The 27,669-nt window shown below is 44.9% G+C and overlaps 1 long non-coding RNA gene across 1 annotated transcript in view; it reads left to right on the plus strand.

The window, feature by feature from the left end:
- The window catches only part of LOC144888744 (uncharacterized), a 75,411-nt gene extending 55,553 nt beyond the window's left edge, over positions 1-19,858 (plus strand). The window contains exon 3 of the long non-coding RNA XR_013621298.1: positions 19,795-19,858. This is a non-coding gene — a long non-coding RNA (uncharacterized LOC144888744). The remainder of the gene's footprint in view (positions 1-19,794) is intronic.
- Positions 19,859-27,669: the final 7,811 nt, after the last annotated feature.

Below are 27,669 nucleotides of genomic sequence, written 5' to 3' on the forward strand. Positions count from 1 at the left end.
TGCAGGCAGGGTGCGTGATTGCATGTTTCCAGCACTTGCTGTCCCGGGGTAACATCACTTAGTCGTTGTGCATAGCGTGTGTGAGTGTCTGTGTGACACACTCCGTTCTTGTCACGGTCACTCTACTAATCGCTCTGATGTGTCACTAAATTTTACATTTCCCTCGGGAACAGCACGCTTGGCGCTTGCACTCACTTCATCCCCTAATTACCTTTTAATTCTGCTGCAGCAGCTAATTATGTTTAATTAACATCTCCCCAGCATGCTGAGTGTCGGCCAAGGGCATGGGCCTCAATGCATCTGCGTGGAATGAGCAGCAAGGGCGGATTCTGCCGTCCAGGCGCTAGGCCGCATGCAAGGCCTGCCTGTTGGACGCAAAAGTCTTGAAATGACCAAGTGGACTATTTGGCAAGTAGGCCACAGCCCAGCTTGGGCCTACGATAAAGTTCGCGCCAAATGTCGTCCTCATCTGATCGCTTTCCTGCGGCTCACCGATTCCATGTTGCCATGTACCCAAGCATTCATGAAACGATGTACGAGAGCCATTCGCTTGGCCTGGCGCGGCTTACTCTGCACTGTACGTCCATTCCAGGGAGACATCCACAGCCATCTAAGTTGCACTGTTCAGCCAGAACAATCTCAATGGAGCCAATATCCCAAATATATAGTGAGTTCCAGGCAGGATGTACTCCTTACATGTACTGGGCCACATCATAGTGTACGGTGCTCTTTCTCACATGCGGCAGCTGCCCGGTCCCCACGAGCACGCGCTCCACAGCTGTGCGCACGTGGAGGCCGCATTCGCTCGAGTGTTGATGTTGGCAGGGGCGGCGCTGTTTTGAGATCCCCGCCGGGAGTTTGAGCCATGTCTCTGCTGAGCAGATGTGCACTTGGTCCCGGTTTGCTGGGTTGGTAACCATTAGAGATTTCCTCTCCAACTTCCGACTGCCTCACGCCCCCACCCCCAACCCCAACCCTCCTCCTTATCCTCCTCCTACTCCCTGTAAGGCTATAGCCCGCACTCCTCTCTCTCTCTCCTCCACTCTCCCCTGACCTGCACAGCCTTCTCACCCCAAGGCAACCCTCCTCACCATCCGCTCCTTCTCCATTGAGACACAAGGGGAGGTCACCAAGAGGCCGCAGCTGGATGGTTGCTCGGGCTGATCCTGCACCTCACACCATGTAAGGAAACTGGGGTGACATAGTCAGGCCAAGGACACGCCACTGGTCTACACATTGTCTACGCATCTGCTTTCGTTACTGTATTTGCATCAAAATCCTCTGCGAGATTATTTTGCTTTGACACGTCATTTGCATTCTACAGATCCATCTTGTATTTGAGAAAGTTTTCAGTTACATCTAAGCAAATTCTAAATACACCATGTACTATAACATACGTGGCATCATCATAAAAATAATAGAAAAAATATTCTGGCATCAACTGCGGCTTTCCCTGGGGTACTCACACAGTGTGCTCGCTCCTGGCACGACAGGACAATGTTTTTCAGGAAGAGAAGGCGTGTTCATGGCCTGTCCGGGAGAAGGAATCACTCATCCCTAAATTCCTCCAGCTATTAGATCGCACATCTTGCTCCGCATGAGCAGTTCGATTGTGGGAGGAAGCCATGGAGATGCTTTTCGCAAGGTTTATGCCTAAGAAGGTGATAAGGATTTGGAAAACGTGGTGTCCAGCATACTGGAACTCCAAAAAAAATAGAAGAAGTTTTTTTGGCTCTGATAATGGATGCGATGATGTGAGGGAACATCATTGTGCCGTATACAGCGCAAAAAGGGTGAGATGGTGAAAAAAAGGGTGGTTCAAGGTCCAACTGAGGGACAGGGACTGCAACCACATTCACAATTCACCCAACCTGTGAAACACATGGATGACAGTTTATAGCTGGACCAGGATTAAAACCCAGGCTAGACAGCTTTGAGGCAAGTTTGCGTACCTCTCGGACATCCTGCCAGCCCACTAATTCCTGAATATACCATGAATCCATGGCAGGTCATGTGACAAGGTCACGTTATCTGATATGGAAATTTCGCGAATATGTACTGTTCTATATAAACCAAACACCAAAAGTGGTCAGAGTACAGAATGTGCCCAATGTTCCTCCCAATGAAGTGCTCAGCCCCTCTTAAGCATTAAATGGTAATTGGAAAAGAAACATAATTCTATCAGCAACAGACAAAGAATTCCAATTTCCCATATAAATAGGGACGGAAGAGAATTGTTAATGGTTTTAGCGATTATTAGCAGAAGCCAGTGGTAAAAATACCATGATCGTAAAAAACAAAAATGAACCTTTTATTGTTGCACTGTTTGAAAGAGCTCCATACTGGGAGGTTCAATAAGGATTCTCTAGAGTTGTTGTTTGTACATGACGCTTAAATAAAAGAAGAGAGTAAAACAAGCAAGATAATTCAGAGATTGCATACCCTCACCATGACTTGTTTTTAGTGGTTTTTAAGGCTTTTGTGTTAAAACAAATATGGCGGCCAACCACGTGCCTGATGACGTCACCATTATTATTTTTTCTCCACCAATTTATCCCAAGATGATGCTCAAGAAATTTCATCTTGATCGGATGAAGTTTTGTACTTATCGAATTATTACATCATCTGGGAAGCCTAGTGTTGGCTTAGCGGTTAGGGTGCCAGCTTGGGATCTGAGGTCCTGGGCTCGGAATCCTGGTCGATCACTGAATTAACACCAAGGTGGTTGCCTTAGCCTATGATGCCTTCTGAGTTCGGCAAATTGAGTACCAGTTCACTGGTAATTCCCTGTGTGTCACAAGGGGTGACTATCAGGATTGGCAGCAGGAACGGCCTCAAAAAGGGGAAAAAGGCCAACCCCTGCTCTGGGGTGAAAAATGGCCTCCAAAGGTGGTTTGATGGAGGCACCTATGACATCATCATTAACATATGTTATTCTGCATGGAGAGTTCTTTACAATGAGCCATGTCTCAATTTTCTTCCTATGCAGCACTTTCGGAAATATACAGGTGCAAATTTTTTCAGGTTTTCCAAGATGGCGCCCATACCACGTGACGTCATAATTATAATTTAAAAAATCTACAGGAGGAGATGCACCGATGGTGAAAATTTTCTATCATTTGAACCAACGGTTGCAGCGAAAATCATATTTATTCTGTGTGTACAAACAGACAGACAGACAGACAAGCAAATGGACTGAAATGCAATACCCTCTCCTCTGGCGAGGGTAATGAGTTTAACAACTTATTGATTTATTTTTTAAAAAATTGATTGGGTAAACTTACCATGGAGTAATATGAAGTTCATTTTCGGCTTCTAACGAAATGCAGGCTGTCCACAAAGTCATGTCCAATCCATCTACCGGGGAAGTTCTCGGTAATAAACGTTGCACGGTCTGCACTTTATATGCGTGAAGATACGCAATCTCTTATGTACAACTTTGTTTTTTATATTAGAATTTTCCTGTAGGTTAGGATTAATTTGAAGCAACCTTCACTCAATAATTTGTTTTCGCTCTGAGGAGCATTTCCATGTTTCATGGTGGGACAGCCAGACAACTTTAGCCTAATATATTGTTGCGGATATGAGATTGGCCTCCATCCATATCCGCTTGTAAATATTTCCCTATTTCCTCCATACTTCCCAACTATCCCCAATCCCCCATTCCCTAGTCCCATTTCCTGTAAACAACACTCTGTAGACCCGACCTCCCCCTATTTCCCCCATTAAATGTCGCATCCAGGTCCACCGCATCTCACGTAGACAACTATAGGACATCTTGCTAGTTATTCTTAGTCTATGTCAGTTAAGGACTCGTTTCCATTAATTCTGACTCTTCGTTGCACCAGAATGTGATTGTATGGCACCGTTAGGAAGTTTAGGACCTCCCAATACCTCCCCGCAGCTTTTCCTCACGGTTCAGCAACAACAACAACAACAGCAACAACAACGGCGGCGGCGCGGGGAGTGCGCGTCCTCACTCCGGCTTGGTTAGCCGCCATCGAACATGTGCTCGACGGGGTTACCACGTAGGGGCTCGCTGTCAGCTCCTCGTCAAGGGCGGAGCCCGGTAACCCCCCGCACCCAATAGAAGCGGCGGACCGATCCCATCTGGGGCGGGGACGAGCCGAGGGCGTGTCACTCCCCGCTGAGCATGCGCAGGAAGAGGGAGGTGACGTCAGATGCGCGCTGGACTTGAAGGAAGAGAGACGCCACCTCCGAGCGCTGCAATACCTCCCCGCATCTCTGGACTGGACCGAGCTGTATTCTGTCCCTGAGCCAAGGTGCACCTTGTGCTATCGACTGCCTGTCCTTCCCTGCCATCAATCCCTGTGTAAGTCAGTCTTGTTCCGTTTGTCTGTGGTCTGTCTGGGATAGATAAGATTGTGTCTAAGTGCCTATCTCTTCTGTGCTTTACCTCTTACCTTGTAATCTAAACCTTTTCTGCATCACCAATTATATCCTCCTCCGGAGGTCTTGAGAACTGTACCCCTTGTGTCGTTTCATTTATCCCAGCCGTTGTGTCCTTTCCTTCATTGATTTAGCATAGCGCGATTTGGTCAACGTCGGGTGGAATCGGGTAAACTGTGCGAACACGGCGGCCATTCCGCTCGGCCCATCATAACATCTTAATCCGCGTGTCCGTAACAATTGGTGTCGGGAAGTGGGATTGGACCCGAAGCGCGCTTCACGCGCTCGAAATTATTAACGGCGAAATTTGATTTTGTTTTACAAAAATAAAAACCCGAATTTTGAAAGTCGCGCTATGGCGGATCAAGACGGCTGGGTTCCGGTAGAGGAGAGTGAGGCAGGGTCGATCCCGGACCAAATTGAGGGACAAGAGGAGAGCGAAGCAGTGAGGGCGGCAGGTTCGCAAAATGGCGCCTCACACATAGCTACGGCGGCCGCACCCGCTGCACAAGTGGGAGGGATGGCCCAAATGCAGGCCCTCATGGAGCAATTTATGGCGCAAATGCAGGCGTCCCTCAAACTGCAGAGTGAGCAATTGGGGGTAATGGGAAACCAAATGGGGGTAATGGGGAACCGGATGGATGCTCAGGGTGAGCGATTGGAGGGCCAAATGGGGGTAATGAGGGACGAAGCGAGGGGTACCGGTGAGGGATTAGACAAGAAATTAGAGGGGTTAGACAATGGGATAGAAGGGGTGAAACATGGGTTAATGGGGGTGGAAAATAGAATGGCTGCCCAGGAGAATCAGATAGAGGGAGTGAAAAATGGGTTAGAGGGGTTAGAAAACAGTATGGAAGGCAAATTGAGGGACATGAGGGACCAAGCGGAAAGGGAAGTTAAAAAAATGGGGCAGCAGATAGAGGGGGTCAGAATGGGGGTAGAAACTAAATTGGATGCTCACAGGGAGGAAATGGAGCAGATGAGGGTGGCATCTGGGCAGGAGATGCAAGTGATGGGAGAGGAGATCAGAAGAGGTGTGAGTGAGGAGGTGGGAGGAGTGCGCAAGGAGGTGAGGCACTGTAAGGAGCGCATGGAGAAGGAGGTGAGAAAGGGGACTGTAAAATTGCAAGGGGGTATAGAGGAGTTGACACTGGGAGTAGAACAACTGACAGTGGGACAAAAGGAGTTGGGGGACCAGGTAAAGAAGAACACAGCGGTAATAGAGGGTTTAAAATCGACACAGAAGGAGATGAAAAAGGACGTAGGGGTAATTTAAAAAGAGTGTCAGACGGTACATGAGGACCTGACGAGGAAAATGAACAAGGTGGTAGAGGTGATGGAGGTTAAAGAGCGGGAGGTGCGGGAGCACATAGAAAAAAATAAGGTGGAGTTAGAGGAAGAACTTAAGGGGGCGCACGAGGAGATGAAGGAGGTGAAGCAGAAATTAGAAGAAGTGGAAGAAGGGGTGAGCGAAATTAAGAAGCGACGGAGAGAGGATAAGAAAGAGATAAAGGAGGAAGTAAAAGAATTGGTCCAAAGTCTGTGTTCGGATCGTGATGATGTGCTCATTAACCGGATGAGGGATTCGCAGGTGATGGAGGAGAAGCGAAGAGAAAGAGGACCCGGTGTAAGTGGTGACCAATATGGTCGTGCGTATGATGCGCCAGGTGATTTAATAAGCTTGGGGGTCGAGATAGACCCGAATGTTCGTGAGAGGCCAAGAGTGAGGGGTATGGCTGGTCCGGAGGGTATGGAACGAGGGTGCGAGCGAGAGGGTCCGGTGATGGGAGAGGTGCGAGGTGTGAGTGAGCAAGGTTGTGGTGGTATGGAATGGGTAGCGGGTTGCGGAAGTGTGACCCATGCATCGACACCAACAGGGGTAGTTTTTAGAGGGACAGGGGAGGCACAGGAGCCCCTTGGGGGTAATGTACTGTGGGGGCCCGGCCGGTTCAGCCCCGCGCTGACCCCGCAAGGGGCGATGCACAGGGTCCGGCAGGCGGGCAACGACTCACATACGAGGTGGTCCCACAAGGTCCCACTCGCGCCGTATGACGGTGGGTAAGGGTGGCATCCCTGCCACCCTTCCCATGAGTGGGGGCAAATGCGCTATAGTTTATGGGGTGTATGGCAGTGAAAACTAGCCCGGGTGGGTTAGGATATTGTGTGTAGGGATCTAGCGAAGATGACATTAGGTAACGTTAAGGTTTAGATAGTGACTGCTACCTGTAGTGGGGACGCAGGTAGATTAGTATGGATGATAATGACGAGGGAGCGCAATAGTTTAAAGGGACGACTGGGAAGCGCAAGTTTCAGAGGGGAGTAGTTAGATGAGATGATGCTGTGTGAGAACTGGACAGGTGTGTGGAGCAGTGTATGAGTAGTGAGTGTGTGGATCAGCGCGAATGCGCTTGGGGGAGAGAAGGGTGCAGGCGGCACCAAGTATGAGAGCACCGGTGTGCAAGTACAGGTGTGTGGAATACATGGAGTATTGGAATGAGTGGTGTGGAGAGAGTTGGAGTAAGTGGTACGGAGTGGTGTGCATGGTGCGAAGGTGTGGATGGGGGAAGAGTGGACCCCTTTCACGAGTACCCGGGGCGGGTAGTGTAAGTGTTAGGTAGAGGGTATAGGTAAATTGTGGTTGGATATTGGCATTTGTGGTGCGGTTGCAGAATGGTATTGTGGATGGGTGCATTAGTGTTGTGGAAATGGCTGGGCGTGTAGCCTGTTAGTGTGTGTAGTTGGTTTGGGCACTCCACCACTGTGAGGATGTCGGCCAGGTGAGGCCGCAGGTGGGCTCTGGGAGCCGTTAGTGTCAGTGGGTGCCTGAGGATCCCGGGTGTGGATCGGGCAGCCCGTGCCAGAGAGGGCACTGAGGGGGTGAGCGTGCGAGAGGGCCTTCCCCAGTTAGTTAGGTTAGGGTGAGGAGCAGGTAAGCTCGGGTGGCAACTACAGTGGTGGAGGTGTGCAGGTGGGTAGACCTGCTGGGAGAGCTACACGTCACAGCCCAGAAATTGTGCGAGGGCACCGAGTGATGAATCGGGGGAGTGAGACCCCAAATTGAGAAGCACCACAGTTTGGTCAATGGGAATTGGTTTTTAGAACCCATAGTGTAAGTTGGCCAATGGATTGGCAGGGAAAGACCCCGGGTAATGTAAAGTTGTTAAAGTCATTTAGGAAATAGTTAGGATTGATGAACCTGTCGCACCATACGCAGCCACTTACCTGTGGTGATGATGACTCCACACCTGTGTTCCTTTGTTTTGTGTTGCAGGAAGGGAGAATTGCTGTTTGGATTTGTGAGACGCATCACGACGTGGATGAGACATTGGGGTGATTCCATCTCTCCCTCCTTAGGAGGGACTGATGATGAATTGGTGATGGCAAATTTTGATGTTGAGTTGGAGATGGCAAATTTGATTGGTTAGGAGGGAGAGAAGACGAATTTGGTTTATGGGAGGAACGGGGAAGACAGTAGGGACGTTTGTTGATGTGTAAAGTAGATGTTTATGGGTAGTGTTGTGTTTTGTGGATACAGTAAGGGGTAAGGGAGGGGCAATGTAGGTTACCTGGTGGGGGGGGGGGGGGGGGGGGGAAGGTATGAACGTACCTGTCTCACCTGGTTCCCATGTGCCCCCAGGGTGCATTACCTTGTATTGCGTGCACTTTTGTGCCCTTACCACCTTACTCACTTGTTTCTTTTGTCTCCCACCTCCGAGGATCTGGCTTTGGGGCGGAGAGAGAGGAGAGAGAGGTGCTGGCTCCGCAGTTGTGGGCCTGTACTTTCGCTGCTTGCTGCCTGGATCGATACACCATATGGACCGCAATTTTTGTGGCCGCCCACCATGGACCGCAGTTCTTTTGCGGGCAAGCACCACCCGTGGATGGACCTATGGGTCAACGTGGCACCTATGCCATACAGGTGAACCACTTATAGTTGGCCCCCCTGACGGCCACAATTTAGAAATGGACGCGGTTGGCGCCTTTCTTTATTTCTAAGGAAGCCAGAAGGCCAAGTGCTCCATGAAGGCAAGACCAGCGGCAGAACATCGGCCGGCTGCGACACCACCGGTGACTATGAACACTTTATTGGTGCACCGGATGGTGCTGACTGTGTGTATGGGGTGGTGCTTTTGGTGCTTGGATGGGGTGCTCTGCACATTATTAAAGGCCGTAAGGCCACAGGGCACTCGTGGGTTGGTGTATCGATGCTGGCATGCGTGCTCTCTCTCTCTCTATGCATAACATCTGCATGTGTTCCTCAAAGAACAGGTCCTGGATCGTAGTGTAAATATCAGTCTTGTGTAAATAATGCTCCCTACCGGCTGTATGTTTAGTTTGAGAATGCTTTCCGCGATTCGGTTATCCTGTCGGTGTGTTTCTGTTAGGAGAAGGGTGCAACGTCGCAGGGGGACATATTTACTCATTTGTGAACATCTGTAAAACTGTCGCACTCAGGGTTGAGTTAATAGTAGAGGGAACTACATCTGAGTGCCACACTAACGTAGGTAAAAATTTATCGGGTCGGGACGCCCCGAGGTAGAGAAGGGTGCAATGTTGCGGATATGAGATTGGCCTCCATCCATATCCGCTTGTAAATATTCCCCTATTTCCTCCATACTTCCCAACTATCCCCAATCCCCCATTCCCTAGTCCCATTTCCTGTAAACAACACTCTGTAGACCCGACCTCCCCCTATTTCCCCCATTAAATGTCGCATCCAGGTCCACCGCATCTCACGTAGACAACTATAGGACATCTTGCTAGTTATTCTTAGTCTATGTCAGTTAAGGACTCGTTTCCATTAATTCTGACTCTTCGTTGCACCAGAATGTGATTGTATGGCACCGTTAGGAAGTTTAGGACCTCCCAATACCTCCCCGCAGCTTTTCCTCATGGTTCGGCAACAACAACAACAACAGCAACAACAACGGCGGCGGCGCGGGGAGTGCGCGTCCTCACTCCGGCTTGGTTAGCCGCCATCGAACATGTGCTCGACGGGGTTACCACGTAGGGGCTCGCTGTCAGCTCCTCGTCAAGGGCGGAGCCCGGTAACCCCCCGCACCCAATAGAATCGGCGGACCGATCCCATCTGGGGTGGGGCCAACGAGCCGAGGGCATGTCACTCCCCGCTGAGCATGCGCAGGAAGAGGGAGGTGACGTCAGATGCGCGCTGGACTTGAAGGAAGAGAGACGCCACCTCCGAGCGCTGCAATACCTCCCCGCATCTCTGGACTGGACCGAGCTGTATCCTGTCCCTGAGCCAAGGTGCACCTTGTGCTATCGACTGCCTGTCCTTCCCTGCCATCAATCCCTGTGTAAGTCAGTCTTGTTCCGTTTGTCTGTGGTCTGTTTGGGATAGATAAGATTATGTCTAAGTGCCTATCTCTTCTGTGCTTTACCTCTTACCTTGTAATCTACCCCTTTTCTGCATCACCAATTATATCCTCCTCCGGAGGTCTTGAGAACTGTACCCCTTGTGTCGTTTCATTTATCCCAGCCGTTGTGTCCTTTCCTTCATTGATTTAGCATAGCGCGATTTGGTCAACGTCGGGTGGAATCGGGTAAACTGTGCGAACACGGCGGCCATTCCGCTCGGCCCATCATAACATCTTAATCCGCGTGTCCGTAACAATATATATATATATATATATATATATATATATATATATATATATATATATATATATATAAAATAGTCATAATAGAGGCACCTATGACATCATCATTCACAAGGCTTATTCTCCATGGATAGTTCTTTACAATGAGATATGTCTCAATCTTTTCTACGCAGCGCTTTCGGAGATATAGAGGTGCAAATTTTTTGGTCATATAATTTTTCATCATATAATTAAAATATATATTTTCGTTTAATTAACGATATCTGCAAAACCCACGTTACCTATTGTAAATTCCAAAAGGCCATTTTAGTAGACTGATATGCTGAACACATCTGTGAATTTTCCCCTCGATTGGATCAAAAATGAGGGAGGAGCTAGTTTTTAAAGGTTTATGCCTAAAAACATCATAACTCTGAAACCATGTGATGCATGACGTCATTCTCGCTGACTATTTTGTTCATCATGGGTATGCGATTCTGCCTGCAAAGTTTGGCCTCGATCTGTTCAGGCGTTTTGGAGAAAATGGGATTTTAGTAGTTTTTCAAGCTTTACACTCAAAACAATATGGCGGCCGAACCACGTGACCTACGACGTCATTATAATTTTATTTCTGCATCAATTTATACCGAGAAGATGCTCAAGAAATTTCATCCTCATCGGATAGTTTGTTACTTGTCAAATTATGATGTCATAACGGCAGCAACTATGACGTCATCATTCACATATGTTATTCTGCATGGAGAGTTCTTTGCAATGAGACCTGTCTCAATTATTTCTGTGCAGGGGTTTTGGAGATATAGAGTGGCAAAGTTTTTCGGTATTTCCAAGACGGCGCCCAAGATACCACATGACTTGTGACATCATAATTACCATTAAAATATTCTACAGGCCGAGTCGCTCTTATGGTGAAAATTTTCTCTCAATCGGTCCAAGTATTGCAGAGAAAATGGTTTTTAAAGGAAATAATTCTGAAAAATGGTAGCACATTGAGTCACATGGCATGCTAAGAAAGGTTGTTGCGTTTCTTCTTCTTTAAACAATAATGACTATTAGCTTTGAAACCGTACAACCATTCATGTTAAAATTTTACACACTTGTTCCCCTTGATGAGAGCTACATTGCATTGAAAATTCAAGTCGATCAATGCAGCGGTTCAAGAGTTAGAAGCATTTTATGATTTTCCTTCAATTATTTATTGTGGCCAAATAATGTGACTTATCAAAACGTCTCAAGTATTGTTTTAACCACCCCCCATGGGGAACATTTGTGTAAAGTTTCCACTCAATATCTCCACAAATTATGGAGAGGATAGCATTTTAATTTTATTCTTAAAAACGTCATAACTCCGAAACCATGTGACACATGACATCATGATTGCTAAACCTTTTGTTGGTCATGGGTATGCGTTATGCATGCCATGTTTGGGCTCGATCTGTTCAGCTGTTGCGGAGAAAAAGGGGTTTTCGTGTTTTTCACTAAAAACAATATGACGGCCGAACCATGTGACGTATGACTTCGAAAAAAATTTCATTCTGAGTTTTTTAAAACTAAGGATCTGAGAAAAAAAATGTCATTTTCGTGGGAGAAAGGGATCTGTTTGACGAATTCTAACCTTTTAACGTTAGCATTTTTAATATACTAAATAAACATGTTTTTTTGGTCCCATTACAGAGTTCTTTAGTAGGAGCCATTACTCAATTTTTTCAGTTGAGCCATTTCGGAGATATAGAGGGGCAAAGTTGAAGGTGTTTTCCAAGATGGCGACCATACCACGTGACCTATGACGTCATAATTAGCAGTAAAAAATTATACGTGCCTAGCCGATCATTTGATGAAAATATCCTGTCAATCGGACCAAAGGTTGCTGAGAACATTATTTTTAAAGTTTTCGGAGGTGAAAAAAGGGTGGAAGAATAAAAAAAAGAAAAACTATGGGAATAATAGGTTATGTTACGTGCGCCTCCCCAAACCCCGGTCACGGTGTACCTCCGAGCCCCGAGAGGAGTCACGGCAGAAAGATGTGTTATTCTGTATGTCAAAGATCAATGGTGAAACCACACCAATTGTTACCAACAAACAAGTATTGTATTAAGATCACACAAGAATAACAGTACAACAACAATAGTAATCAATTGTACAACCAATATATATTTGTTGTACAACCAACCAATTGTACAACCAACCAATATACAAGTATTGTATTAAGATCACACAAGAATAACAGTACAACAACAATAGTAATCAATTGTACAACCAATATATATTTCCTATGATGGTACCATCAGGTTCGTACAATATAAGTCACTGTGCTCCAAGTGAGTGAAAAGAAGAACATTCCCCAATGTCTCTATTCCGGCTTCAAGCCAAAGTCGATCCGCTCCAGCGATCGTCAGAACGATGTCTAATCGAGATCAGAATCCCGTTCGGATGACAGTCACAGTCACGCGGCCAAAGCTGCGCAAAGGCGCCCTCAAGGCGACCGGGAAATCACACCCGTGGACGTTCCACGGCTCCCAATCGGCGAACCGCAGATTTCCCACTCAAAAGTCACGTGACACACGCACACCAGATTAACGTCTGAATGCGGTGAAAATGGTTGAAACGAAGTGAAAAACCTTGAGCGATGCGCAAAGCGCGCGAGTCAAAATGGCCGATGGCCCGTTCTCGAGGCGTAACGGCACTACGAGGATTCTCCTCGGAATCAACCGCAAAACCCGACACGCAGGTTGATCTGTCACAGCGATAACAACTCTGTCGCAGGAATCCCTTTCCTGGGAAACCCAAAGTTCACTCGTGACTCTCGTTCGCCAATCGTTCGCTCCAGACCTCGAAGCTGCTTGGCTTCTTGTCCGACTCACTTGCTCTTCCTTCTCCTCCTCCTCTTCCTCTTCTTCCTCTTCTTCCTCTTCGTCGTCGTCCGTTTTTTTTGTTGTTTTTTTTTGTTTTTTTGTATACAAGATCGAGGCTCGTGAAAGAGCGAACATTAATCACACAAAAAGCCAAACCGACACAAAAAAAATAATAAGGGGAGCGGTAGACTATAGTATATGGGGAGAGAGAGGGAAGGACACAAACACAACATTTGAGAGCAGGGACATTGGGAATCCTGTTTCATTTAAAACATTAACTTGTACCTTTTGAAAATAGTAATCTCTATTTCCCCCAAATGACAACAATAATAGTACATGGAATCAAAAATGTTTACAGTGGATGAAAACCACAACGGAAGTGACGAATCCGTAACAGTTACCTCTACATTACAGGTAGAGGAAACCTAATTACTGGACCAAATTATTTCCCCGTCTGTGTTGATCTTTTTATTTCACATCTCTGAATTGCATGTCCATGCACACGTGAAATGGAGTTTCTTTATTAATCCTGTATGTGAACACAATTAGCCTTGAAAAGTCGTGCGAACACAAAAAAAAAATTATTTAAGATTTCACGATGTTATTTCCAAAAGGGATGAAACACAAACACTTCTTTGGGAGGTGTATAATCGCTCCGAACGAAACAGGCATTGCCTGGTTTCCTTTGCTCGAGTTGTATTCAAAATGTACCTTTGTTTCTTCAAAAAGTAATTTATGATCAAAGATGTGTTGATTCAGTCTTAAAATGCACATCAGAGGCCATGTGGACCTCATGACTCTTCTTCATTTTGAAACTTGAATGTATTGAAAACTTTTCACTTTACAAAGTAAAAATAGATTAAAACCAAACGTTATTAATAAATATTGTATTCCATAGTTAGTTTACATCATTATGTACATTTTTGAAGTACTGTATTGTTTAATTCCATGGTTAGAAAAGAGTTGATTCACTTAAAACAAACTCTGTATATACACCCCAGGAATATGTAAATATATAATTGGACTTCGGTTCGATCCCGAACTTCAGTATTCAGTTGCTGTACTTTTACTAAGTAATAATATAAATAACGAAGTCCTGGGATACGTTCTCTCCTCTCCTTCCCCTCTCATTCCCCTCTCTCCTTCCCTGTGCCCACATAACAGTCAACACATTCAAAACGGCTGTTGGAAATACATGTCGCCGATTTTCTCAACCTAAGCTGAATCTGAGACTTGAACCATCCCCAGCGACTGTGATGGTGAATTAGAGTCGAGATAAAGCCGTGAGGGAGATTCAATGAATGGCCTTTATGTTACAGGCCTTTGAAAATGCATTTTGTTCTATAAACGGTAACTTTAATCGAATTTTATTCCCGTTTTTTGCAACCGAGTCTAAAACCATGTTAGCGACTGTGAAAAATGAAATTAGATATCGAATTAGAGTTGAAATAAAACTGTGAGAGAGAGCAAGTCACCATGGGTCTAACAAAAGAGTCCTCAAAGCTATGCAAGGAAAGAAAATGGTGGTGATTTATTTTTGAAGCCTCTTCAGAATGGGTGGAGCTACTCCCTCAACAGGGGAGGCCACACACCTGGACAGACTCACAGACAGACAGAATCACCTATGGAAAATATTATATATATATATATATATATATGTGTATATATATATATATATTATAGAGTACATAGTGTCAAATTCCAAAATAATCATATTTCTTAATAGCAAAGAAAATATTGGGAGGCACACCAACTGAGCAACACCCCACCCTGTCGCCTATGCACCGCCCAATTTCAATATTTTGTCTGATTGAAAATATTAAAATAGGTTTTGGATCAATTTGAAGCAACATTTACTAAGTAATTTTTCTCTCCGAGGAGCATTTTTGTGTTTTTGGGTGGGACAGATAGATGCACATAATTGGCCGAATACATATAAGCACACCTGACACTAGGCCGAGGCTTCAGACTTTGGCATACTCACGAGGCTGCACCGTCAAATAAACTGTTCCAACCCGTCATTTTTGACAGGCGTTTTACTCGTATACATAGTGCCTACAGCATGTCTACAACCCCTTTCAAAATTTTCACCTTTTGTTGCCTTATAGCCTGAAATTAAGTTGCATTAAATTGGACTTTTCCATCTTTATTTACACATCTTAACCCACAACTTCCAAGTGAAAAACAAATTCTACAAATTTCGGAAAATTCATTAAAATTACAAAACTAGAATATCTTGGTTGGATAACTGTCCACCACCCTGAGTTAATACTTGGTGGAGCACCACCACATGTGGCACGTGTGCCTCTGCCATGGGAAATCCTCAACTAGCCCCATCCACAACCAAGAGGTGTTTACATGTACAAAATTATTGTCTCCCACCCTGTCTATAAATTAAATATGCTGCCTCCTCAGTGTCAAGTGTAACAAATGACTTACTCTGACAAGTCCCTGTTACATGGCAATCTAACCTACTTGAAACACACGGATCATATTAGATTTACCCCAGCCGAGCTATGGATCCCCCCGCCACCTTCTTCCTCATAGGATATACACACAAGGTCTTTTTTTTTTCCTTTTTTTTTCTCTTTTTTTTGTATACAAGATCGAGGCTCGTGAAAGAGCGAACATTAATCACACAGAAAGACAAACAGACACACAAAACAAATAACATCGCGAGCGGTAGACAAGATGGGGAGAGAGGGGGAAGGACACAAACACAACATTTGAGAGCAGGGACCGAGAGACATGGAGACATCGAGAGAACTGTGGGAGGGAGAGGGCTTTGGGGGGGAGGCATGGGAAGGGGGGGGGGGTGGGAGAGGTATAAAACATATGGACACTGCCAAGACTTCCAGGAAAGAAGTTGGAATTTCAAACAAGGTGGATCTGGGGTGAATTAGTGGGGGTAGAAAAGATCAAGGTTTTGGATGGGGGAAGATAAGAGATGGTGGTGAACAGCTGTTTTGAAGACCTGGAGGGAGGAGTGTGATTGAAGTGAGTGTGGGAGTTTGTTCCAGAGGCGGGAGAAAAGAGGAATGAAAGAGTGAAGGTGAGCAGAGAGCCGAGATTTCGGCAAAAGCATTCATAGGTCTGACAATAAAATTCCAGGACTGATGTTTTTTCTCGACTGGTGGCAGCACTGGCTTGTGTTTCATAATTGGACATGCATTGTAATCTTCCTCTCAGTACTGTCCTAGCTGTTATATTGATTGGTTGTTATGTAGCCATACTGGAGTTTTGTTAAAATTATAAATGTTGCAAATTGCAACCGTGTTCTGAAGATAAAGGACAAATTTATGAAACAGAGAATCATCATCAAGTATTTGATAAAACGAAACGAAAGTGGTACAGACATATTTGATAAGTCGAAGCTGGTGTACTGGGAAGACACAATGTCAAGATCATGTGTGTTTGAGTGAGCCAAGAGGTTTGCGGAAGGGAAAATGTATGTGAATGATGATGCGCTGTTGGGGCGACCATCGATTGACAAAACGGGCGAAAACGTCGAAAGGGTGAGAATGTTGGTCCGATCTGACCGACATCCGAAACTCCAATGAAAGGAACTCATTTTACATCGATAAATGAAATCCAGAGAGCTGTGGCCAACAAGCTAAATGGCCTTCCAGATGACTTACAAGAATGCTTTGAAGTATCACAGTGACATTGGCAACTGTGTATAGACTCCCACGGAGATTATTTTGAAGGCAACCACTGAACACTGTAAGGTGTAATGGATGTGTGATGTCAAGTAATGGAATAGAAGCATTTAATGGAATGGGTGCTTTGGAATATGGGGATGAGAAAGAAGAACCCGTTCGGGACAGAAGGAGAGGAGCGGGACAGAGGAGGAAGAGGAGGAAGAAAGGAACAGGGGGATTTTGGGGACTCGTCTCGTATTTTGCTTGTATGATCCCTACTGTTCTGCAATAAACTTTACAACTAGTACATCTATAGTAATAAATAATGTCGTGCGGCCGTCTTTGATTAACATCAGACGATCACGGAAGCCGATCGCGAGGGCCTTAACCCCTGAGGGAAAAATTTAATGGCGGACTCCAGAACCAAAAAGCTACACCAAAGCCCGCGGGATGGAGGGGGGCGCGAGACCCCTGCAGCCATACCTATTGAATCAATCACACGGGAAAGCTGCGTTCAAGTATGTACAGCAAAATAATACAAGGATTTATTCACAATAAGAATTGGGACAGGGAAACGCGACGATAAACCTAATTCCTAATCGGGACGTCCCCACACACACAGACCTCAAATACAAACGAGGGATAAGAATCATCAAAAGGAAAACGTTCGTTATGTTTCAGGGAAATGGGTAATGTAGTGTGCAGTCTTATCTGGTCTTGTCGTCTTGCAGTGTAACATGGCCCCACTTGGCCCCGATGCACCCACGAGGTCCCACAGCAGGAAAAGCACCGCGCATCCAACGCAGGCTAGCGGCTCCAAGCGAGGTCGATCTTTCCACACGATCGGCCTACCACGTCCCAGTCAGCTCTCCCGAAGCAAACGTGCAAAAAGCAAGTGAACTCCACTTGGGCTAAGACTCAACTTAACTCGGGCTGCGCAAGACAAAGCGCCAGATGTCCAAAAAGGCTAGCTGTGCAAACAAGAGCACGAACCGCAAGAGACTCTGCAGACCAACTCAAATGGCGCAAGACTCAGAAGAGAAGAGAGAAAAATGGCATTCGGCGCTCCCTTAAATAACCTTTTCAGTGACGTCAGCCTCGGCGTGCGACCAACCAGCAACTTCCACCAAACCTTCCAGCTTCGCGCCTCTCGCACTCATTGGCTGGAGGTTTGCGCCCAGCGCGCCGACCAATCACAGGACCATAGCGTGGCGATAGCTCGTAGCAAGTAGTGTGGTGATAGCACGTAGCGTGTAGCGTGGTGATAGCGCGTGGCACTCGATGTGGTTAGGCCTGTCGGAGGTGTAATTGGCAGCGGCCATCATCGGCGGTGCCCCGGCCTGGTTTCTTTATCTGTTCCTTCCGAAGTCACTGTCAGGGAAGGGCGTTATTTAGTGTTGCGCTAGGGACCTATATATGGTGTCTACAGGTGTGCATTGCCATAAGGGACAAAGGTTTGGCTGACCAGGTGAGACACACAGGGCGCTACTCTTTAATCTCTACTCTACTTATCACTCGAACATCCTGGTATGCTCACAGGTATACTCTTAACCGACAAAACGCCTACACATGAAACTTATTACAAGGTAGATTCCTCACCGTGACAGAAGAAGCACGTTACCTACACAGATCTATCTGGCTGTACATATCACTACCCCACCCGACATAACAATAACTAGTCTATAAATAATAGAAAAAGAGCTCTGTCTCAGCCTGCATCAATACTTCCTTCCGTCAACAACTGTCCTAATCAAACAATAATGGTACCACCTACCACCTTATCAATCATATGCTAGGCAATCTGCAAACAGCATGATATAGTTGAATTAGGTTATGATAGATGGGCCTTTTTCAATTTCCAGTTCAAGACAAAAATCTTCATCTTCAGAATCATCTTCTTCTTCACTTAAAATAATGCCGAGTCTCATTCAATCCCGTTTCTCATATCACTTAGATTCAGAAAACGCTTTTTCTGAAAATGTTGAAAAAAAAAAAAATTTCAACATTTCCATTTTATTCATATAATAGCAATATATCACCCTATCAAACAGTATTTCTTATTATACACCGCCTGTTAATGCATACTTAACTATCTCTATCTATAACATTGGTATTCCTGTCATCGAAGTGGCAAGTCATATCTTCTAGTTTACAATAAAATTTACTATTGCTACAATCCTGGAACTTTATTGTCGGACCTCGTAGATTAGGCAGACCCAGTTCAAGCGCAGTGTCCATAGCAAATGGATCTCCTTTTATTGTAGGCAGCAACTGACCTTTCAACTTGCACAATCAACCCATGCACGTTGTCCTGAGTTCCTTTGGATATGCTTCATCTGCCAGCCAACTTTTTCCTATTTCAATTAATTTTCCTTTCAGAACTATTAATTACATCGACTCTTGTTGCTTATTTTCTATTACAGTAACTAGAACACCAGTACCTCTTATTATTTTTTATTTGGCGAGTGTCGCAAAGCCTGAAAATTCTTTACTCGAACGATCTGCACAGGCAGAGGTAAATTTCAAATTAAATGAGTTTATTTCAAAGTAAAACAATTGTACACGCATCATGGTACCTAACAAAGAACCTCTCGACTTGCTCTTCTCTTCTACTCTGCCCTCCCATTTACACTTTCTCGGAGAAAGAACATTCGCCAAAGTCCTTCCCTCCTACTACAAACTGATCGTATTTGATAGACTATTCTATATCCGGAAATCTCCACATAATGAACCGACATAATGTACCCTACATAACTCAGCTTGCAGCATAAACATCTCACCTCAACCAACATAATAGCATCATATATAACACACAATTTGCTCTGCATGGAATCATAGATATTTGCTCCACATCGCAGAAGTGCCAACCTCCACTGTACCATACACCGTCTAGCAGACACGAGTTTAGAATTTGTGACAGCTTTCCAATTTGATCTTACAATGTCTCAGCTGCTCCATATCTCAATGACCGCATGTGCCAGAGAGCACACAATTACACCTCCATTACTTATTACGATGCTATTTTATGAGTACTCTTACTTCTCAACCTCTCTTTTATTGCCCTTGACACAGGTTGGGTTGATGGGCCCAACATCTTTTTTCCTCTGGGTTTTTTCTTGTATAGCTTGGTGTTCTTCTGCATGACTGAATAATTATACACCAATGTGCTCTTCAGGGTCTCTCAGTCTAGCATAGAGGTGCACTCCCCTTTTAGCTGACTTGTCTGGCTTTGTATCTGGACCTAGATAGACACTCACCCTGGTGTTTCGCTTGCAGGGTGAGGCATCGATGAGTGTGCAATCCATTGGAAGGACGCTGAATCGAAGGACCAGTCTGCCATCACCGGGACATTGACGATCCCTTGCTGCTTCTGCCACCGAAGGTGGATTGAGGTAATCTTTTCATCCCTGTCTCTGTGTTTGTCTGTCTGTCTAAGAGCAGGATATCTCAAAAAGTTGTGGATGGATTCGGACGAAATTTGATGGACAGGTTGGGTTTGTGACCACGAAGATTCTATTTTGGTGAAGATCTGGATCTGGATTCGGATACTATAAGTTTTAAAGATTCTTCACCATTGAGAAATGTGGCTAAAAACGAAATATAGCTTGATATCTCAAAAAGTTGTGGACAAGCTATGACAAAACTAGGTGGATGAGTTGGTTAGGCGACAAGAACAAGAGAATTCGATTTTGGCTCAGGTCCGGATCCAGATCAGAACTATCGGTGGGATACAAAAGGTAACCTGGTCAGCCTGGCAGGGGCATGTGCTCTTCCCAGTGGCGTTCGAGTTATAGATGTCAGGATCACTGGGGCATTCACAATATCATGAAGATCAGTTGAGTTATATTGCCTGCACCCTGAAACGAAATTCCAAAAGTTCTGCCTAGTGCTGGGTTCTGGACCTCGTGGCAAGCTGGTTAGAGGCAGTTTCTAGTAATACTGGCAATGGTGTTCGGAATGGAGTGCACGGCCTCTGCCCTGATCTTTAGCCACTGCTGGGAAGACAATGGCAAAGCATCTAGCACGGCCCTTGCCAAGAGACCTGTCAAGAGTATGGTATAATGATGATGATGATGAGGAGGAGGCGTTGTTTATCGCTAAATTTCCTTGGCACACCTGAGCTCCTCACCACATACAAGGCTTTCATCTGTAGCTCAATGGATTACTGCTCTCCCCTCTGGGCCGGTGCTCCTGCCTCACACCTAGCTCGGCTTCACGCTGTTGAAACCAAAGCTTTCAGAATCATTGGAATCTCCCGCGAATAAGCTGATTCTAAGGGCCTTTCACTTACTCACCGCAGGCAGGTTGGTGGTCTTTCTGTCTTCTACCGACTCCTCTTTGGCCTTGCTCCCCCAGGGCTCTGTCCGCCAAATATTCCTGCAGGTCGCACAAGATCTGCCTGCAACCCTCTTATGGTTAAACTGCCAAAATCAAGACTCTCTGCTCACCTTCACTCTTTCATTCCTCTTTTCTCCCGCCTCTGGAACAAACTCCCCCACTCTCTTCAATCCCACTCCTCCCTCCAGGTCTTTAAAACGGCTGTTCACCACCATCTCTTATCTTCCCCCATCCAAAACCTTGATTTTTTCTACCCCCACTAATTCACCGCAGATCCACTTTTCTGAAATACCGAATTCTTTTCTGGAAGACCTAGCAGTGTCCACATGTTTTTAACTTCTCCCACCCCACACCCCCCTTCCCACGCCTCCTCCCCCCAAGCCCTCTCCCTCCCGCAGATCTCCCTGCTCTCAAATGTTGTGCTTGTGTGCTTCCCCCTCTCTCTCCCCATCTTGTCTACTGCTCCCCTTATTATATGTTTTATGTGTCCGTTTTTTTTTGTGATTAATGTTAGCTCTTACACGAGCCTCGACCTTACATATACAAAAGGTGAAAAAATTATTGAAAAGACGTTTTGTTTCTTGAAATGAAATAATTTTATTGGCTTAAAATTATTTATTCTTGTATCACAAATGCATTGCCAATTGCTTCGAGCTCACAACAAGGGAAAGCATAATTAATTGGGGAAAAATCGTACTTTCATCAGATATGCACAGAAAATGGGAATGAAATACAGATGAAAGTATGAGCAACAGAAACAGAAATGAAATGCTATTGAAATAAACGGAAATAGAAAGCAAATGATCACCGTTACCTTCCCCGAAGGCAAACCTTTTGTGGTCCTGCAAATTCATCCACGCAGAAGGTTTCAGAGTTAGAAGGTCTGCTTTTAGGGTAATGAAAAATAAATTGAGCTCTGCAGGTCTACTTCACGGAATCACTTGCAGGTCAAAGGTGAACAAATTTAGGTCAAAACTCAAACATTATGCTTTACGATTGAGACATCTTTATCTTGTGCGATGATCACAACATGGCGGCAGGTGGATCGAAGTTGTGGGTAAGCAATCAGTGCAGGTACTTTCAGAGCGAGATGTTGATTAGCTTATACAAATCACGCACAAAGTTAGGGGACATCTATTTAATACGTAGCAAGTTGGCTGGAAATTTTCACCTTTCTCCTCCCTCCTTGCCGTAAGTACCACGTGCGCACCAGTCCAAAAGCTCCTCCCCCTCCAAAGCCCCGCCCATTGTACGAAGTACACAATGGAACTTTACCAACATGAATTTCCATCACACTGCAAGATCATCATCTGTATTTATTCAAGCTTAGACAAAACAAAGTACCGTATTGGGTTTGAAGAACAGAGCAGGATACGACCGAAATGGGAATTCTATTAAATATCGTTGCGGTTTTGGATCCCAGGGGAGAAGGAAAGATCCACACATAGAATAGACCTAGTTATATCATAGTAATATGTTTAGCTTTGAAGTGTACTGTATACATGTAAGCACATATGTGTTGTGAGTGTATACTTAGAAGTCCCATATGTGTTATTTTCCTATTCTAGATTATTTTTTGCAGCCATTTCTCGAATCATACAGTACGCACAATTTCTCTGCTAAAGATCAGGGTGGAGGCCGTGCTCTCCACTCCGAACATCCTGGCCAGCATTACTAGAAACTGCCTCGAACCGGCTTGCCACTGGGTCCAGAACTCTGCTCCAGATGGCTCCATCCATCATACTTAAAGCTGACAGCAAACCCCAGGACCAATCCCAAGATGCCACCAGACGTCAGGGCTCTGACAGGCCAATCCGGTGAGAGGGGAGGACGCTCGCCCACCACGACTCCTCCCATGGACATCAAAGTGGGGGATGGAAACGTATAAAAGGCGAGGACACACAAGTGCAAGAAAGCTTATTGCAGTATCTTCATGGGGCAGCTTCTCGTCTCAGGCTTGTTTGAAAGTGCATGGGGCACACACTCTATTCTGTCCGGGTTTCCTTTCCTTTCAATCTTCTTTCCTTCTAGTTCTCTCTCTTCTCTTTCCCTGCTTTTCATTCTCTCACGTCCCACCCTTTGGTTCATTCCCGTGCTTTTCTTCGTCATTCACACGGACACATCCTTCACCTCTCGCCCTTGGCACCCTCACATTGAATGCCACTGGGTGAATCCCTCACATTGAATGCCACACACTCACATTGAATGCCACTCACTACACTCGCCCCACCTGGGTGCATCACCGGCCCAACTTCACCTCACACACCTCCAGCGTTAATCCGCCAAACACCAGCATCAAAGTTATGTATGGGACTCGGGACCTGCGCTCTCACCTGAGCTCCTCACCACATACAAGGCTTTCATCCGCAGCTCAATGGAATACTGCTCTCCCCTCTGGGCTGGTGCTCCTGCCTCACACCTAGCTTGTCTTCACGCTGTTGAAACCAAAGCATTCAGAATCATTGGAATCTCCCGCGATGAAGCTAACTCCAAGGGCCTCTCACTCACTCACCGCAGACAGGTTGGTGGTCTTTCCGTCTTCTACCGACTCCTCTCTGGCCTTGCCGACCCCCCCCCCCCCCCCCCAGCTCTCTCTGGGCTCTGTCCCACAAATATTCCTACAGGTCGCACAAGATCTGCCTGCAACCCTCTTATGGTTAAACTGCCAAAATCAAGACTCTCTGCTCACCTTCACTCCTTCATTCCTCTTTTCTCCCGCCTCTGGAACAAACTCCCTCACTCTCTTCAATCCCACTCCACCCTCCAGGTCTTTAAAACGGCTGTTCACCACCATCTCTTATCTTCCCCCATCCAAAACCTTGATCTTTTCTACCCCCGCTAATTTCACCCCAATTCCACTTTTTTGAAATAGCAACTTCTGTCCTGGAAGTCCGTGGTGTCCTTGTGTTTTATACTTCTCCCACTCCCCCCCCCCCCTTCCCACGCCTCCTCCCCCCCCCCCACACATCTCCCTGCTCTCAATTGTTGTGTGCTCTCAAGTGTTTGTGTGCTTCCCCTTCTCTCCCAATCTTGTCTTACGCTCCCTCTTTTTATATATTTTGTCTGTCTGGTTGATTTGTTTGTGAAGTAAATGTCAGCTCTTTCACGAGCCTCGATTCAGTATACAAAAAAAAAGAAAGAAAAAAAAAGTCACATTAACTAACACACACACACACGTATATATACATGCATACATACATACATACATACATACATACATACATACATGTACAGTGCCTTCAGAAAATATTCACACCCCTTGACGTTTTTTTCACATTTTGTTGTGTTTGAGTCTGAATTTAAGATGGATTGAAGTGAGATTTTTTGGCACTAATCTACACATAATACCACACAATGTGAAAGTGGAATTTTTTATTCGATTTTTTTTTACAAATAATTCAAATAATAAAAATGCAATATAGAAATATCCAATTTACATAATTATTCAACCCTTTGAGTCTACGGCTTTGGCAGTGATTACATCTTCTTGTCTTCTTAGGTATGTCTTTATTGGCTTTGCACATCTGCATTTGGGGAGTTTCTCAAATTCCTCCTTGCAGATTTGCTCAAGCTCTGTCAAGTTGAATGGGAGCATCGGTGAACAGCAATCTTCAAGTCTTTCCACAGATTCTTTATGGGATTCAGCTTTGGCTGGGCCACTCACGGACTTTCACGTTCTTTTACGGAAGCCATTACAGCGTTGCTTTGGTTGTATGCTTGGTGTCATTGTCCTGTTGGAACATAAATCTTTACCGCAGTCTGAGGTCTTTTGCACTCTGAATAAGGTTTACCTCAAGGATTAGTTTTTTTTGTATTTTTTGTATACAAGATCGAGGCTCATGTAAGAGCTAACCAGTAAAGTCATCAAAACCAGCATCAAAGATTTGCCTGTATTTGGCTCCATTCATTGCTCCCTCTTTGCTTACAAGTCTCCAAATCTCTGCCGCTGAAAAGCATCCCCATAGTATGATGCCGCCACCACCATTCTTCACCGTGGGGATGGTGTTAGATGGGTGATGTGCTGTACTCAGTTTCCGCCAGATGTAGGTAGCACTTTGCATTCAGGCCAAAGAGTTCAATTTTCATCTCATCAGGCCACAGAATATTTTGCCTTTTTCTCAGGAGTGGCTTCCGTCTGACCACTCTCCCATAAAGCCTAGATTTGTGAAGGGTTGCAGAGACTGTTGTCCTTCTCACAGGATCCCCCATCACAGCCAAGGAACTCTAGTTCTGCAAGAGTGGTCATTGGGCTTTTGGTCACCTCCCTGACCAAGGTCGTTCTTGCCCGGTTGCTCAGTTTGGTTGGACGGTCAGCTCTAGGAGGTAGTTCTATATTCTTTCCATTTCCTATTGATGGAGCTGACTGTGCTCTTGGGGAACTTTAAACACTCGAGAAATTATTTTATACCCTTCCTCAGATGTTTTAGATATCAATATATCCCCTGCTAGATATCAATTGGGGTTTTAATTTCAGTTGTACACAGATTACAGTTGTACAAATTAAAATCTTCAAGTGCTAGATATTGATTGAGGTTTTCATTATGGACACTTTTTATGGTTTTTATGTAAACTTTCATTTATGTCCGCCTTCCGATGGTTCTGTGATTTTTTTTTCCTGGTGCATCAGCTTCGATGTCTGCTGGCATGCCAAATTTCAGCTTTATATGTCACGTGGAAGGTACTGAACATTAATGCCAGTCAGTCAGTGAGTCAGTGATTTTTAGTCAGTGAGTCAGTGATTGGTTAGAATGAGTTTTATATATTAGATATATATGTCATACATATCACTAACACTGGACTTTCAAAATGACATCTGTCCCATAATGCTCAGCACACATGCGCAGAACCCTGTAGCAGCAATGTTGATCGGGGCATATTAACAGATAACTTTTGCGAGATAAGGATCGGATTGTTATCTAAAATGTCTCACAAATCTTCTTAAAGAAGCTGAAAATAATGGAAAAGTACCTGGGAGAAAGGGATGTGCCTTGAGAGAGGGAATATTGGGAGCTGTGAGGGCTGTTATAAATGGCTGCCAGGGGCATAGAAAAGGCCCCTTTATATATGGTATGTGCCATGTGGCAAAGTATAGAAAAGAAGGGATATTCAAAAAAATCTCATGTGCATGCTGGACTACCCTTGTGTTCTTAGGATGATTATGTCGAGTCTCCTTGGGCAATGATGGCGTTGGCATCATATTGCCTTTCTATGGCTGGTACACACGGGTAAGTGTGTGGTATAGACGGGGGGGGGGCGGGGGGAGGGGTGGGACCGGGGGGGGGGGGGCGCCACTCCTCTCTGTCCCTCTGCTGGCCGTTGGGGAATTCACCCTCTTCGCCCGTGCTGTTGGAGTCGACTGGACTCTCATCCACCAGATGTGCAGAGCCATCTGCCATTTAAACCGCATGGCTGCAGACCGTTACCCTGGTAAGGGGGGCTGACAGGTACTACACGTTACACACAGGTGACCTGGGATTTTGCAAGGCAGGGGCATATATCTCCCTGAGGTATCAGAAGACACCCACATACCCATCCTTGCCAGCGCCAACATGATTCATACAGCTATATGAAGAAGTAAATCTATTTTCAATGCAGTTACAGTCTCTTGGTTTCAAAGGGACCTCTTCGCGGTCCTTCATTTTTCTGTAAAATATTAAAATGCCAAACATAATATTAGTTGTATATTCTATTGAAGAAGTAAGTGCACATATACAATTCATCCATCATCTCTCATTATCAGTATTCATCATGTACATATCACGTTTGTCCAATATATCTGCAATGTCAACCCTTGCAAGTTTATGTAATGTGCAATTATGGTCCAAAAGTGACTGATAAAATAGGATGCACTGCACATGTGTACAATTCTTTCATCTAATCCAAATGTTGCCTATAATGTGTACACACATCGCACTTGTCCAACGCTTATCCCGAAGAATACATCACACCCAACATGTCTGCAATTGGTTGGTTCATAGCACACACTAGCTTTATTAATTTTTTTAACAAATGACATTTCACACACATTCACATTATCTTATTTGTTTTCATTTTCAAGGTAAACAGAAAACTTTACGTTCTGATTGGTTTTAACCTATATATGTAGGGCGCCCCTTTAAATGAACTTTTATAGAGCGTTACTTGGTTCCTCCTCAGAACACAAGGGTAGTTCAGCATGCACACGAGACTGTTTTTGAATGTCCCTGCTTTTCTATAGTTTGCCACATGGCACATACCATATAAAGGGGCATTTTCTATGCACCTGGCATTTTTCACAAGACGCATTTTAAATACGAACAAAATGCATTTGTTCATCGTACATACAAGACTTTATTGAAGACGATATAAAAGACTTGAAAAGGTAAGGGTAAAAAAATATTCAACCCAGATGGGATTACAAACTCACAATTACCAGCTTGGGATTCTGATGCCTTATCCATCAGGCCGTTGGGCCAGCACATTGGAATATTTTACAAAAGATTTTAAAGGGGTATAAAGTACACTATATATATACAGACTTGGCATTTAATATGGAATGTTTTTTTTGTGGGGGTGAACTTACTTTTCAAGATGTCTTAGAACCAAAAGTTCATTGGAATTATGTTGAAATTATTCTAGATTTTGTTAACGTGACCTTTAAAAGAAACAAAAACCACATTTGACATTTCGAAACAAATAAATTGATCCTTGAAAGTGATGTAAACTGATATCGAACTCAATTCACGGACAGTACTGTGTTAAACTTCTGTACGTTTTCCAGAAGTATCTCTTTATTTTGCACATTAGCCAAATTTTTTTTTAACAAAAACAAAA

This window comes from Myxine glutinosa, chromosome 14, assembly GCF_964187855.1.
Source record: "Myxine glutinosa chromosome 14, kmMyxGlut1.1, whole genome shotgun sequence".
NCBI classification, from domain to species: Eukaryota; Metazoa; Chordata; class Myxini; order Myxiniformes; family Myxinidae; genus Myxine; species Myxine glutinosa.